This window comes from Alexandromys fortis, unplaced genomic scaffold, assembly GCF_014885135.2.
Source record: "Alexandromys fortis isolate MF-2015 unplaced genomic scaffold, M_Fortis_MF-2015_v1.1 scaffold_3, whole genome shotgun sequence".
NCBI classification, from domain to species: Eukaryota; Metazoa; Chordata; class Mammalia; order Rodentia; family Cricetidae; genus Alexandromys; species Alexandromys fortis.
In genome coordinates, this window is record NW_026067909.1 from 11,439,463 (window position 1) to 11,455,434 (window position 15,972).

Genomic DNA, 15,972 nt, shown 5'->3' on the forward strand with positions numbered 1-15,972 from the left:
CACTAGGCTACTCCACTGCCCTCCATGTTCTGTGCCCAACACCCTACCTTTCACGAGCCATTGGAGGCTCTGACTCACCCGGGGAGCTTTCTTAGGCCCGTGGTACAACCCACTGCTACTCTTTGAAGTCTCTGCAGTTTGAGGTGTGCCGTTATCTTGCCAGACAACTTGTCTGTATACACGGATTTTATCTGACCATAACTAGGAGGCTAAAAATAGTGGAATTTCAGTTGAGTGGGGAGTGTAGTTGCTGCTGGGTTGCCCTAGCAACGCCTGGCTCTGGCTCTCTTCCAATATGGGCTGCAACTGGGCAGGTAGGCAAAGATAGTCTGGCCCACATAGGACAAGCCAGCTTTCCTTTTCTTAACACATCCTGGGCACTGGGCTCTGAAGTCTCTCTTCTCCTCACTAGCACAAGTGGCCCCAGTCTGGGGCAGCCATGGAACTCTGTGGTCAGTGAAAGGAATCAGGAGGGGGCATGATCTAGGCTCCAGATATTCTCTGGGGCCCTCGGGGTGTATCTGTCTAGTACTGAGTCTCACTATAGGACCTGGTATAACCTGTAGCATCCCAGACCTGAGCAGGAAGGTACTGTGGCCATTGATCAGCAGAGTGCACAGCTAGAACAAAGATTGTGCACATCTGGCAGGATGGAAAAGATACTCAGAATGTTCAGCTCACAAGGCCTAGGCTCAGTGGTAGCTTCAGAGCCTTGTTATTTTTCTGCACGATCAAGGATACCCTTGACTTCCCTCTTTGTACATGGGCCTATTGGACCAGTGACAGACACCCCGGTTTGAATCTCCTACTCAACCTCTCAGATAGCCCCAAGTCTTTCCTGATCAAGGCAACCTTTGCTGACCACTCTTACTGCTAATAGGAATCAGGGAGATCTCCCCCCACCCTCAGATAGCATAGACCAAATCCTAAGTATGTGAGCCTTCTCTCACCAAAAATTTCAAAGCAGCCTGCTGTCTCCAGTCCCAGTAGCCACCACAAATTCCTGACCTGATCAAGTTCTATCCCATTCTAACTGTTCACCTTTCCCCTTCTCCCCATTACACACACAACAGGCTACCCTCAATCCCAGAACAGAAACCTGGTGTCTCCTGTAAGTGATAGAAGGTGATAGGTATTGTCTCCTACCAGTGTCTCCCTTTCCAGACGCAAGATATGGCTGCTCAGCAGCAGTTGGCATTTAAGAACCAGGTCACAACTCTGTGACCAAGGTGGAGCCTGTACTGGCCCAGGGGCAGAGGCAGGGGCAGGGGCAGAAGTGCGTGCCAGTGTTTCATCAGATCAGAACAACAAAGGGCTGATTTTCCAGAGTCCATGGTCTCTGGGAACAAGGTTTAGGAACAAAGCTAGGCCGATCCTCAGAACTCCTGGTGACCTTGGCCCTGTCTGGGCTCTGAGCCAGGTTTGCAAGGATGCTGAGATCCTGCACAAACACCTCATGGACATCACCCTTCATCTTTACCCCCTGCCTCAAGATGGTTAAGATGGGGGAGTGAGTCCTCTGTCCAAGGCCATGGTCCACACTGAACCAAGGCATCTCCCAGAACTCTAGCCTGGACCCTCATTGTACATCAAGAGGCTGTAAAAGATGCACTGACCCAAATGGCCCATGGCAGTCTGCCCAGTCCTTCCCGTGTCCGGGACCACTGCCCCCTGTGGGGACAGACCCTGGGAAAGAGCTTTGCTGGGCCCAGAGGGCACGATAGCATGGCCGGGGCCCCACATCATCACAGTTATCAACGTAACCATCGGGACTAGAAACAACCCAAGCGCAATCCTGCTGACCTTGGGAAGTAGGGGGACAGGAAATCCCTGGGAGCCCAGCAGTCCCAGAGCGGAGCCAGTGCCAGCCAGCCTGGCTGAGCCCAGCCAGAGCCCCTGGGCTTCCCTGCTGACAGGCCCTCCCTCCCACCCCTCCAACCACAGGCTGGCCAAAGTCTCCAGTGCCCAGCAGCTCACCTAGCTCAGCTTAGCCCCTCAGCTGTGAAGGGTGTCCCACCATAGGCCACCTACACAACAGGGCTGAACCCCACTCACAAACAGCTGGATCTCACTCTCAGAAGGGGATCAGGCTAAGGAACCACAGAGATTTGGGGTATCTATTTGTAAGAGTTTCCCAGGAGAAACAAGCTGAACTTGTTCAGAGGTGCTTCGGTTTTCCTGACCAGGAGTTTCCTTAGGTCTAGGCCAGGGACCCATACCGGGGAGCCATGCCCATGGACTCCTGTCTTGCAGTCACTGTATATTACTGATTCCTTTGTTCTAAAAGATCAAGCAGTCTCCTGTGGTCACACAGCTAGTTATACAAAGAGCTGGTCCTCATGGCAGTCACAGATGTGGGAAAGGGAAGAATAATTCAGAAGTGCGAGATCCTCTGGAAATGAGGCTGGAATCAGCTCTGAGAGCTAAGGCTGGGTAGGGGTCAGTGGCCTTATCCAGGGGCTACAGCAGTCAGGACTGGTGGCAATTCAAGACAGCATAGGCCATCTTGTTATCCCTATAACAAGAACCCCAGAGCTCTGGCTCCTGCCCCTTCTCTCTGTTGCTTAGCCCTGCCTGGGCCCCCCACTGGCTTCCTTAGGGTCCTCTGGCTCTCTGCAGAACCCACACCCTCCTCTTCCCTATGGTGTTCTTAGCTCTTCTTGGACCTGGACCTGCCGCAGTGTTTATTTTACAAGCTAAGCTCACACTGTCGTGCTGATATGCCGAGCACAGTGGGGCCAAGAGACTGACTTTCTTGTTTTCTGCAGGAAATGTTTGTGGCTCAAAGCCGGACACAGGGGAGCTCTGGTTTCCAGACCCTGCTCATAGGGCATCTAGGGGTGGGGGTTAAGGCCCCAATACTCCTTCTGCCTAGTCCTGTCCTAGAACCCAGGCCATACACCCTTCTTGTACAAGGACACTACCCAACCCCCACCACCTGCCTTCACTTCATGGACCGTCTTCTCTCATGAGGCCTACAGAGTGGCCTCTGAGACATTATCATCCCAGGCCATTCCCTGGATATCCTGTTTCACCCTTGCTCTCCAGTGGGATGTCTTCTAGACCCAGGCCTTCAAGTTCTCTGGCTGGGGGATTAGTTATTTAGACATCATTGCAAACTTCCCTACTTCATCTCTCGCATCCCATATTAAGTCTTAAATGCTGTCAAAATCCATTTAATTCTATTCTGCCATTTTTGCTGAGCTGTAGCTCCTCACAGATTAAGTGGTAAGGTGTTCCCACCAATCCTGTATCTGGGAATACTTTATGTGAGTCTTGATTTTTTTTTCTCTCTTGAATGTTTGTTAGAACTTTAAGGTAATACCATCCAGACTACTGCTTCCTTTGTGAGAACATTTTAAACTACTGATTACAGGGATTTAAGGCTTATGAACTACTAGGACTCTTTATTTCTTCTTGTGTCAGTTTTGATAAGCAGTTGGACTGAGGAATTTGTACCTTTCATCTTGGTTTTCAATTTTATTGGTGTTTACTGCATGTCTGTAGCATCTGCATTTTGCCCCTGTACGCTCTCACTCCCAGTGTTGTTTATCTGTGCCTTTTCCTGTTTCCCACAGTGACCAAGCCTGCCATGCATTCCCCAATTTTATTGATATTTTCACCAAGCTTTTGGCTTTGTTGATCTTCTTGCTTGTGGATTTTATCTTGCTTATTCACATCTGTTTATCTCTTTCCTTTTAATCCTTGGCCTTAATGTATTTTTCTCTCTCTAACTTCTTAAGATGGATAATTAATTATTAATCTCCAGATTTTCTAGATTTTTAAAGTGTGTAAGCCATGACAGCTATTCATATCCTTTACACTATCTTTATTCTATAAATACCACTGAAAAGGCATAACCCGTTTTTTGAGACAGGGTCTCAGTTTGGCCTCAAACTCCAGACTGTCCTACGCTAGCCTCCTGAGTCATTGGGGGGACAGACCCACAGCACTGCCTCAGGCTGCCTACGTTTGATAAAGTGCTTCACTTTCACTTTCATCTGCTTATGCTGTATTTTTCTAATCTCCATCATCTCTTGTTTATGCCAAGAGTTATGCCATGGCAGCATAACTGTGTGGTTTTCATCATTGTTATTATTGTGGTAGAACTTTCTAGTAACATTGTTTCACTGTCAGAGAAAGTGTTCCTGGGATATCAACCCCTTGGAATGTTTTGAAAGATGTTTTATAGTGTAACACGTGCTCAGCCTTTGTAATGTGCCTTGAGTACTTGAAAGCATATTCTGCAGCCATTGGATGCAGGGCTGTGTTTACAAGCGCTCGAACAAGCTTGTTCATTGTTTTATTCAAATCTTCTATATCCTCGTTGGAATCTCTTTATCTATTTGATCTATCATTTCTGAGAAGGCATAGGGTAAATTTCTGTTTAACTTTCTAGGAAACCACTAGACTATTTTCTAAAGTTGTTTTTTTTCCCCCTTGTTTTCCCATCAGCAATGTGTAAACGGCTCACTTTCTCTCAGCCTTGCAACTAGGCAGTAGGCCTGGTCTTTTCTATTTCAGCCCTGTTAGTGAGTATGTAATGGTATCTCATTGTGGTTTTGATTTGCATTTCCCTAATGACTAATGATGTTGAGCAACTTTTCATGTGCTTATTAGCCATTCATAGTCTTCTCTGGTGAAATGTTTATTCAACTCTCTTGCCCGTTTTCCAATTAGGTACTCTGCTCTATTGTCGAGTGGCAGGAGTTTTTAATATGTTCTGGGTACAAGTCCTCCATCAGACGTATGACTTGCAAATACTTTCTCCTAATCTCCGGCTGTCTTTTCATTATCTGAATTGTCTTTTAAATCACAGAAGTTTTTAATTTTAATGAAGTCCAATTTGTCTTTTGTATGTTTTGTGTGGTTCTTGCTTTTGATGTTCTGAGACCCCTCTGCACTATCTGAGGTCATGAACATTTTCTTGCTTTCTTTTTTCTTCTTCTTCTAAAAATTATATAGAATGAGCTTTTGTATTTAGGTCTAGATTTTGAGATAATTTTAGGATATGAAATGGAATAAAATCTAAGTTTTTGTTTGCTTGGTTTTGTGTATATGTATGCCTACGTGTGTGGATGCACAGGTACACATGGGTGCAGGTGTATATGTGTATAGGGGTCAGAGAAACACCTCAACTGTTGTTTTTCAGCAGCCATCCCTTTTATTCTTTGAGAAAAGTTCTCACGTGATCGGCAGTTCACCAAGTAAACGAGGCTGCCTGGTCAGAGAACTCCAGGGACCCACTTGTCTCCTCTTTCCCAGCCCTGGGATTACAAGTGTGTGCCCACCATGCCTGACTTTTTTATATGAGCTCTGAGAACCAAGCTCCAGTCCTCACGCTTACACAGCAAGTTCCTTAACAACTGAGCTATCTTCCCAGCCTCTTACAGGTATCTAGCCAGAGACCAAGCATAGTGGCGCACACCTGTAATCCCAGCACTTGGGAGGCAGAGGCAGGTGGGTCTCTGTGCATTCAAGGCCAGCCTGGTCTACACAGTGAGTTCCATGCCCAAGCTGACCTCTAACGGTCTAACAGTCTTCAGTATTTTCCTACAGCAGATGCCACAAAACAGCTGCTTCTTAACCAACAGATAGTTTTCCAGCACCATTAGTCAAAAATCTTTTTCTTTGATCAATTAGCAATGGCATCTTTATCAGAAATCAATTAACCAAGCCTGGCATGGTGGTACACACTTTTAATCCCTTGTACTTGGGTATTGATACAAAAGGACTAGGAGTCCAAAAATAGCCTCAACTACATTCCAAGTTTAAAGTCAACCTGGGCTGTCTCAAAAATTTTTTTTAAAAAATCGTTGACCATAAATGTATGGGCTTCTTTATGGACCTTCAATTCTATTCTCTTGGTCCATATACTTGTCCCTAAACCCACCCCACACCCTCTTGATTATTGTGTCTTTGCAGTAAGTTTGGAAATCAAACAGTGAAAGTCCTCTGATTTGGTTTTCTTCTTGCCTAATCTGAGACCTAAAAGTTTTCATATGAATTTTAGAATAAATTTGTAAATTTCTATTTTTAAAAGGGAAAAGGGGGAGAAAAGGCAGGTAAACAGCGTAGCTGGCTTCTTGGATTTTCTGCTGAACCTGTGGATCCTTTGGGTAAATGGACATCTGAGACCATGAATACACTATCTCTTTCCTTGTCTGTGTTTTACTTTCATTTCTTGAGAGGTAAGGTTATGACAGGGTTTTATTTCTTTATCCCAGGCTATCCTGGAACTAACTTTACCATAAAATTCACAGTCTACCTGCCTCAGGTTCTAGGATTACAAATTTTCTGGTACTTTTTTGTAATTTCTGATGTCTAAGTTTTGTGCTTTTGTTGTTGTTGTCAAATGCACCCCTGTTTTACTCACCATGCAATTGCTAATGGGGTTGTTTTTCTTAACTTCACTTTGGAATTGTCCGTTACTAGAGCTAGAAATACAATCTTTGGCTGACCTGGGAAAATCCAAATTTTCTATTCTTGGTTTTTGGGTTTTGTTCTTACTGTCAGTTCTGTTAGATTTTCCGTTCCTGCTACAGATAATGAAGACAAACTTACTTCTTCCCTTCCAGTCCAAATGCCTTTAATATCCTTCCTTCCCTCCTTCCTGCTCTCCCTGCCTTCCCATTGCTCTTACCTTGGCTGAAACATCAGTAATGTGTTAGAAAGACTGGAGATCCACTGGGAGAAGGCCTCCAGTCACCTGCCACTAAGGACGGTGATGCTTCCTGTCACTTAAGGATATTTCCTTCAGTGCTGAGTGCACTGAGAGCTGACCAGAAGTAAACGTGCAAGTTTCCCGCATGTCCTTTCTGACTCTATCGAGGTGACCACTTGGCATTTAACCCCTTATTCTATTAATACAGGATGATACCATAACTGATTTGGGGGTACTAAATCAACCTCACATTCCTGGGATAAGACCCATTTGGTCATAGTGGGTGATGGCTTTTTTTTATGGTGCAGGGCTCAGGTTGCTATATTGTGTTAAGAACATTTGTATTTATGTCTACACACACACACACTTATGAGACGGACAAAATGGAGATTGAAGTAGAGTGTCCTTGTATAGTCTATCCCGGGCTGGCCTGGAACTTACTATGTAACCTCAAACTCACTATGATCCTCCTGACTCTGCCTACACCCCCCAAATACTGGGGTTCCAGCACTACCATGCCTGGCTTGCATCTATAGTCGTAAAAAATATTATACTATAGCTTTCTTGTGCTTTGTAAGTTTTTTTTGTGTATGTGTGTGTTGTAGACGTGTGGATATATATATATGCATATATATACGTTACACACACATATATAGACATATATATGATCAGCAAATTTGCCCACCTCTTTCTCACACACACTGCTTTCCATGAAGCGCCTGCTTTGCTTCCCTCTCCTGCTGCTACACAGATGGGCACACATCCAGCCTGGCCTTTCCGCCCTAGGCTCCAGGCTTTCCAGACCACTCAGAAGATAAGAGTTTGAGCTCTAATCTGAGCTGTAACTAGCTTGAGGATACAGCTTCCCAGGGCAAAAACTGTTCCCTTCCTCTTAACAGTTAAAGCCATCTTGACAGTCTTCTCAGGGAGTGGGTTAATTTTGTTGACTTTCCCACCGAGCTATTTGAAGGTTGGAGCTTGGTGAAGGTTTCTGCTTTGAGACACCCAGGTTCCAATGCCCAACGTCATTAGTAAGATTGTAGAAACTGAACCTCACGGTGCATGGGCGCCCTTGGAAGTGCTTACCTCTGAGTCTTCAGTTTCTCCCCACTATCTAGTCAGCTCCTGGCTGCTAGTCACAGATTTTAATTTTCCAATAGTGGCTCTAAAAAGTAATACGATGAAATTGAAATCACAGCCATGCATTTTATTTAACTCGGGAGACCCCAAATACTATGATTCCAATATAATCAATACAGAAACTGTTAGAGCAGCTGCCAGTCTTCCCTTTTTCCAAGTCCTCAGAAGCCAGACAAATTTTATACACATAGCCCATCTCAATTTGAAAGCTGGGTTTTCATGAGAGCTTCTGGAGTCATATTAAGACTTCATAAAATTTACAACTTGGAAAGGAGATTTGGAAGCAGTTGTCTTTGTTTTAAGATCAGGTCTTGCTCTGCAATCCAAACTGGCTTAAAACCCACTGTGTACCCCAGGCTAGCCTGGAACTCCCTATGTAGCTAACAGTGACTTTAAAAACACAAGTGATTCCCCTGTTTCAGCCTCCCAAATGCTTAGATTACAGGCCCAGTCTGGGAAAGGAGATTATTTAAATGTTCTTAAAGCTCAGGTAAGGACCCATGTACAATTAACTTTAAATTTATCAAAATGAGATCATTAGAACTCAGTTCTTCTGAAGCTAATATGGGGTTGGGGCTGAGCTGTTGGCTGGCACTGTTTCATATATATGACATACAGGGAGGCAAGAGTGGCCACGGCCAGACCAGGAGGTCTGTGAACACCAAGAGAAGAGTGGGGAGGGCATGGAGGGAGAGAGGGATACGAAGCAGCATCTTTGACCCTGAACCCTTTGCCTATCCAGACAAACATACTTGCAGGGTCTCCCTGGGCTCCCTCTCCTAAGCCCGTTCGCCAGTCCATGTCTCACCCTCTCCAGGGTCCCAGAAGACCACAGGCGGGGACCCACAAGCCATTCTCCTGGCGGATTTGCCAGCCGCCATTAAGAGCCTTGCTACCTGCATGGGCTGGTTACATCAGAAAGTGGGGCAGCCTAGAACACTCCACAGCACTGCATCCCCTACCAAGGCCCCCTTCCCACTGTCCCCCAGCCCCACTCCATCACCCCTCCTTGCCTTGCTGCTGGGCTACTCTTGAGTGACAGGGCCATAAACAGGCCAAGGCCTGGGGCTCCAGACGATCAAAGAGCTCCCTTCAGAAGCCGGCGTTCGTTTGCTATTCTGGGAACTGGTTATTTTAAGGTTCGTGTATTTTTTCTTTCCTGAGGAGCCGTCTTAGTGGATGGTGGAGTCCTGAGGTGCTGGTCCTTCAGTCAAGCCACACAAGCCCTGTTTTGTCTAGGGTTTCAAAGATAAACCTATAATGAAAGCGCCATTTGACATAGTGCCCCACCACCCTGGTCCTGGGCGGGAGTGGGCATGGCTGCTGGGGAGTCCCTGTACCCAGCTAACACTCTAAGAGAGGCCACTCATGAAGCCTGAACTTGCCGTGCCAGGCTTGTGTCCTGTGAGCTACACCATTCTGCCTTCAGGTATACCTTAGGGCCTGAGAAGAGTTCCTTGTAAAAGACCACCCCCCGCCTCCGCCATGGTTATAGGAAAGTATCAGCTGCTAGCTTCTCCCAGAAGGAAGTCAACATGTAAGAAAATGACACCGTCACAATGGGTAGCATAGAGTGAGTCATAGACTTTGTGTCCTTGGTGTAGCAGGCTCTCTTCAGTCACAGGTTCTATAGAAAAGCCTGGGGAAGGCTGTAAGAATTGGACATCTGCGTGCCTTTCCAGACTATAGCTTAAGGATAAGCTCCAGGTCCAGCAGAGGGCTGGGTATACAAAGACACTGCTGACTGTTGACACCTCAAGAAGCTATGGAAGAAGAGGAGTTAATCACAGTGGATACCACCCAAAACAGAGTGTCCTAAAGTCCTATGGCCATCAGGACCTAGTATGTAGTTCTGTAGGGATATTGCTGTTACCCAAGGCAGAGCTGGAGGAGCAGCTGCAGGCCTCATGGCCTTTCTCTTCCTAAGTGGTTCTGGTGTAGCAAACCATAGGGTGAATATGGGGGTTGTAGATGGCTCTCTTGTTGTTCAAGCAGGAGATTCTGATGCCTGGCAACCAACCTCTTGATGCTTCTCCCAGGGCTGGCATTGGAAGGAAAGCAATGTCTGACCCACAGATAGACTCAGAAACAATATAGCTGTCATCCCCATCTGTTTTCCTTGCCCTGGTCCTCTAACCGTCTGGCCACTGTCTGCCCTGGTACCGGGACTATCACAGCCTGATACCCTGTGTGCTAGGCTCTCTCTGTCCCAGCTCTTCCCAGGCCTACAGAGTAGCCCGGCAATAATGGTCAGCCTGAAAATGACCTTATACCCTGCCCATTGTGACAGCAAGTCTCAGAGCTCAATCCAACCCAGACAGCCTCTGAGAGAGACTGGTAACCTTCTCCACCATCCATATAACAAGGACATTATCTGGACCTCAAAAGCTGTAGACAGACATGGGACTAGAGCTCACTCCCCTGGGGGGGGGGGTCCTTTCTGCGTTTAGCAGACCCCACTGTCTTCAGTGAGCCTAAATTTTCTCCTTCATCCAAGGTATGGAGAACACTCTATGTCAGTTACCATGAATTTGGAGAAATTAAGAGAAAACTGTGGCCTTCTCTGGTTTTCTAGTCTGGCCTGATTTGGGGGTCACTCCCTTGTGGGGAAACCATGCTGGTTTGCTGCAGGCATGATCTCAGTGCTCATCTCAAGACCCCACTGGGCCTATCTAGCCCCTGAACCCCATGCCAAGGGTCATCATCCTTTTCCGCAGGCTCAGCTTTCCCCAGGTGTACTGCATCTGTGCTATTCTGCTTGTGTGTACAGGCACACCACAAGCCCTGCGCTATCATCCACTGTCTGCTTCATGCAGGCCAGAACCTGGGCCTCCTTCAATGCCTTTGGAGCCAGCACCCAGGTTGCAAGCCCTGCTGCTGTCACTCAGGCCAAGAGATCTAGCAGGTCCTGTGAGCACCATGTTTCCAGCACTGATAGAGGATCCCCAGCCAGGTCAGAGGACTGTTGTATGCAAGGGCCTTGCAGTGTGGGTAATATTGTGTGAATATTCTAGAACTAAGAGACCCAGGGCACTGAACACAGAGCTCATAGTGTGAGCATGAGAATGTGGCAGCAGTTGGCTCTGCCCCAACCTGCCATGTATCCCTGAGCAATCATCCCAAATCTGGGTCTCAGTTTCCCCCACTCCAACAGTGACCACTGCCTTTCAAGTCCCCAGCAACCCCCACCCCAGAGCCATCATTCCCTCTGTACTCCTTTCTCTTAGGATGTTTCTCTCCCTGTCTGTGTGGGAGACACTCCCCCGCCTCACACCAGCTCTCCTGAGTGACTCTATTTATAGGCCTCAAATATTGGCTAGAGAGGAAATTTACATTTTTTGAAAATTTAGCTCAAGCCCGTGTCAACTTCTGTGGGTGCGACTGCTTCTGAGAGGCAGGGAGCAGGCGGGCAGCAGACAGAGGCACATGTGTCTGCCTGTAGCAGGCGAGGGCCCTGGGCCTCCACGGGGCTGTTGGGCGATCTCTAATCAGTAGCTTCTGTAAAGGGAGGTAGTGGGCACCATCCACTGGGGATGGGGCGTGAGGGTGGTGTGAGCCTGTGTCCGTGTGGCCAGCCCTGCCTGGCCTCCTTAGCCAACCTCAGAAAAACATGTATTTTGGTCAAAATGAGCCTCTTTTTAAACTTGTCACCCTGTGGGCCAGGGCCGACCATGCCCCAGCTCTGCATATTAAGCAGCAGTTTGGTCACCACCAAAAATAGATCTCCCAACCTAGAGCCGTTCCCTCCCTCCCTCCCTAAGAGAGGACCAGCCTAGAAAGGGGCAGCCAGCCGTGCCTGGCCCTGGCCTTAGCCCTGGCAGCTCCGGAAACCATGGGCCTGTGAAGCCAGGGCGGGGATAGCAGGCATGAGGCACACTTGGGGGCACCCCTCAGGGTGCACAGAGACCATTGGGAACATCTGGCATGTCAAGTGACAGTCAGGGCCAAGCCTGGATGGTGTCACAGTGGGCCTCTCTGGATAGGGAGAGCTTCTCAGCCCCGGTGCAGCATGTGGCCCACATAGCCTCTGCTGAATGGCAGGTGGATCCAGCAGGTCCCTGCCAGTGAAACCTGCTAACAAAGCAAGTGCAGTGTCCATGCTCACCCACCCAAGGCCTGGGGTGCAGGTGGGGGTCCTGTCTGGCCTGGAGGTCCTCATCCACAAAATGGCTGACTCTGCCTTTCAGCTGGGGCCGCGAGTATGGGGAACGGCTGCGCACACGGAGGCCTGTTTGCTTTGCTGAGGGAACAGCCTTTCCTTGCCTGGGTTCCAAGGGCTCCAGAAGCAGATGGAAATTTTTGTGGATTAAATGCCGGGCTGAGGCACGCTGGGCTGTTTAGGTTGGCAGCATGCTGCCTCCCCACCCGCTCCTCATCCGCTGCTTCCCGCCCTCGGCCCATCCATTCATGCCTCTGCTCCTGGATCTCCCTCCTCCACTGCTCTATATCCCGTCCCTCTCCTGTGGCCTTGAGGGGTAGCTGTGCTGGCCCAGAACAGGGAAGGCCTCCTCAGCAGCTCCTGCAGGGACCCTGAGCTTAGGGTACTCTTGACCTCCAGATCTCCATCTCTGAAAGACCAGGCTGTCTCAGTCAGGTGAGCAATGTGCCTGTGGTTCGGCATTCAAAAAGCACCAGGACACGAGCCTGTCCCTGTGGCTACTGCGCTCCCAAGAAAACACAAGGCCCAGGCTGGTATGGAGGGTGAGGGTCAATCCTTCATCCTTCCTGCTCAGGTGCTTCTTCCAGGCAGACCTGGGCTTTTGCAAAGAAGTTTAGAGGGTGGGCAGGTCTGCCAGGGATCTCTAGAGTGGCCAGGGAACAAGGTGTAGAGCTAGCCTACAAAGGGCTCTGGGGAAGGAGGGTACAGAGCATGCCTGTCATATTGCCCCATGGCAAAAGATGGATTAAGAGGAGCAGAAAGTGGAGCAGACAGTGAGGGTAGCAGTGCACCCTGGAGTCATTGAGAGGTTTCCCTCTGAAGAGGCTGGCAGATGGGGTTTGGTGAGCAGCCGTTACATATTCAGCAGGCCCCTTTTGACATGTTACTATGAGCTCCAGAGTGTGGGGTGAGGCCCTTGTGTATCCTCACCCATCTCCTCCCCTACCTTACCTCCACTCACCACCTCACCCCACAGCCAAGGACACAGGTTGGTTAGTGTGCACAGCGCCCCCTCTGTTCCTAGGGAGCCAAGAGCCGCAAGTCAGGTCTGGAGCATAAAGAGACATCTGTGTGGGCAGCGAGGTGGCCAGCTGCCTGCTGCCCGCACAGAGATGCTATATCCAGCCGGGTGGACGCCCCATCGGACCACCGGCACCCACCCCCCAAGGGGTGGGGCTTCTGAGGAAGGTGTGAGGTCCTGGCCAGGGCCTTGGTAGCCTGTGCCACCTGGTCACTCTTGGCTAGTTGTGTGGCCATAGTGAGGGGCCCAAGGTTATTGATGGGGTTCAGCCTACAGGCACCATGTAGGGCATGTCTGGGTATGCCCAGCAAGCCCACAGACTTGGTTTACATGTCTATGACATCCCTCTGGCTACTTTGGGCCACCTCTAACAACTAGGGTGGACATGTGGGGTACTTCCCCAGAGCCCACAGAATCCTCTAAAATGTAGCCCTTCTAGCCAAAACAGAGGGGCAGAAGCCCCAGGGAAGCAAGTAGGAAACCTCTGAGCACTACATGAACTCATCCAGTCAGCCAGGCATCTGCACCCTCTGCTGCCAGCTCCATATCCAGTGCTTCCACTTAGCCTAGTAGAGAGGGCTGACTCTTGTCCTTGAAATCCACAGAGGAGGGGACACCCATAGTGACCTGTAATTATGTGTTTCCCATGGTAGAGAGGAGAAAGTAGCAGAAGCAGGCTTTCCCTGTTGAGGAAGTCAGGAACCAGAAGCCAACAGGAGAGGTCCAGGTGGAGGCCAGGCCAGCGCAGCCTATGCAGAGGCCGTAGGACATGAAAGCAGTGCCCCCAGAAGTCAGAGAGTACAGCAAAATATAACCTAGGGAGAAAGGTACAGACTGCCCAGCTAAACCCCAGAGGCTTTCTATAGCAGAAAAAGGGAGATAAGGAGGGACTCCCGTTAGCTGTGAGAGGCTGTGATGGGTTTAGGTGTGGCATTAACAGTATGGACCAGGTCCACAGACTGCTGGCCCCTTCAGAGACTAGACAGGAAGATGGAGGACAGGGAGCATCAAGGACCCCCAGCCTCTGACGCAGACAGGTTGACCTCCAATGTCAGGGAGCTCACGTGCAAAGGCATAAAGAAAGTCAGTTCAAGGTGGAGAGGCAAAAAGGGCACAAAATCATAGCTGAAGTCAAAGAAATGGGCTTTACCCACTCCTCAGAGAGGCAGGAAAGTAGAAGAGTGAGGTTGGTCCTGCCTCAGGCCAGTGCTCCAAAGCCCAGGCCAGAGCTGAGCTCAGGGCTCAGTGCAAGAAAGGGGAAGAGCAGGTTTGTGAGAATCTGAGGGGAAGAGGCTCCAGGCATCTGGCTTCCCAGGCAGAAGGCCCTGGGACTCACTGTTCCTAGAAGGACGACAAAGTCTGACGGGGCAAGAAAGGAAACAGGCTCAGCTCCCAGCAGTGGCTGGATCATAGAAGGAAGGTCGGGTGACCAGTGGCCTCCACAGCTCTCCTACAGCCCCTTCTCCAATCCCACTCTTTCTGGTTGATGGGGAATCAGGAAAGCATGAGGGATACAACGAAGGCAGCACCCAGAGGCCTCTGATGCAGGGCCAGTGGGGAGAACGTTCATGAAGGAGGAGCCAGGACCCATCCTGTTGAGGAGCATCCGCCCTCCCCTTGCACCTCTAACCCCATGTGCTCCCAATCCACATCTGTGGGCGAAAGATACATGACCTAAATCTGGTGCCAATTCAGAATCCTCTGCCCCAGTGATAACTAAGAGCATAAGCAATCCTCTTCCCTCTCTGCCTTGATTTCCCTGCCTCCCCGATCCTTGCTGAGGATGAAGGAAGTGTGCTGCTTACAGCCTGGAGCGTGATGCCTGGATTCACAGAGCAGGCCCTGTTCCCCACCTGCGCTTGAGGTGTTCGCTCAGTCTTCTGTCTGTCTTACTCAGTTTTTCCTCTGTGTTAATCTCTTTTCTTGCTGTGACCAGGTTCCCAGCAGAAGCAGCTTAAGAGAATGGTTTATTTTGGCTCGCAATTTGAAGAGATGCAGCTTCTCATGGCTGCAGGGGTGTGAGGCAGCTGATGGCGCTGCAGCCACAGTCGGGAAGCAGAGAGAGGTGAACGCTCATGCTCAGCTTGCTTTCTCAATTTCATCCAGTCCAGGACCCTGGCCCAGGGGCTGGTGCTGTCCACATTCAGGGTGGCTCTCCCCTGAAGCACTCTGGAAACACTGTCACGGATATGCCCAGAGGTGTGTTTCTAAATCCCACCAAATTGACAGTCAAAATTAACTATCACACACTTTTTTCCTAAAATTGGAATCCTGGACCTAAATCAGCCTGGGCACTGTGACCAGTTGTCACCCAGTTAGAAAGCAAAGCCCAAAAGTAACCGTGACTCGTAGGTGCCAGCCAGCACCAGTTCCCCAGTTTAACCTGGCCCCCTGCCTGGTTTGAAAGAACCTGACATAACCTTCCCCATCCTACACCCACTGGGGCTCACCAGAATTTAATAACAGTCTCCAGAACTCACTCTCTTGCCCCTATTTCTGCAGGCTTCAGATATTCAGTTGTCATAGTGACTTTGTCACCCCAACCACAGAACCTACCCAGTGCCCACTGCCATACTGCAAGAGAAAATTTGTTATGCTCTACCCCAGTGCACCCCTTTTGCCTGGCCTCTCTCCAGCTTCCTTCCCCAGTGAAGGAGTGGGCAGGGAAGGCAGGCTAGAGGTCCAGGGCAGTGAGCCTCTGCTGGGGCTATGATCACCCATCCTATTCCCTCTGTGATGTTTCCAGAGTACCTCCTCACTTTGGTGAACACAAAGTTCATACTATTCTCATCTCAAGAAGTGACACCCAAGAAACAATGGCTTTCTGGCTCAGCACCATCTTTTGTGCCTTGCACAGAAATGCAAGCATAGATGCTAAGATACAGGTGAGGGCTTGGGTCAGGCTATCATCACAGAAGGACCAGCACAGCCTGGTGTCCACAGCCTGGGAGAGGCTTTTCAGAAGATGAACAGCCAAGGACAAGGACA

General features: G+C 49.3%; 1 protein-coding gene across 1 annotated transcript in view; it reads left to right on the top strand.

Moving 5' to 3' along the window:
• Window positions 1-15,972, top strand: part of Kcnq1 (potassium voltage-gated channel subfamily Q member 1) — a 322,854-nt gene that overhangs the window by 259,105 nt on the left and 47,777 nt on the right. The gene's annotated exons all lie outside the window — the stretch shown is intronic.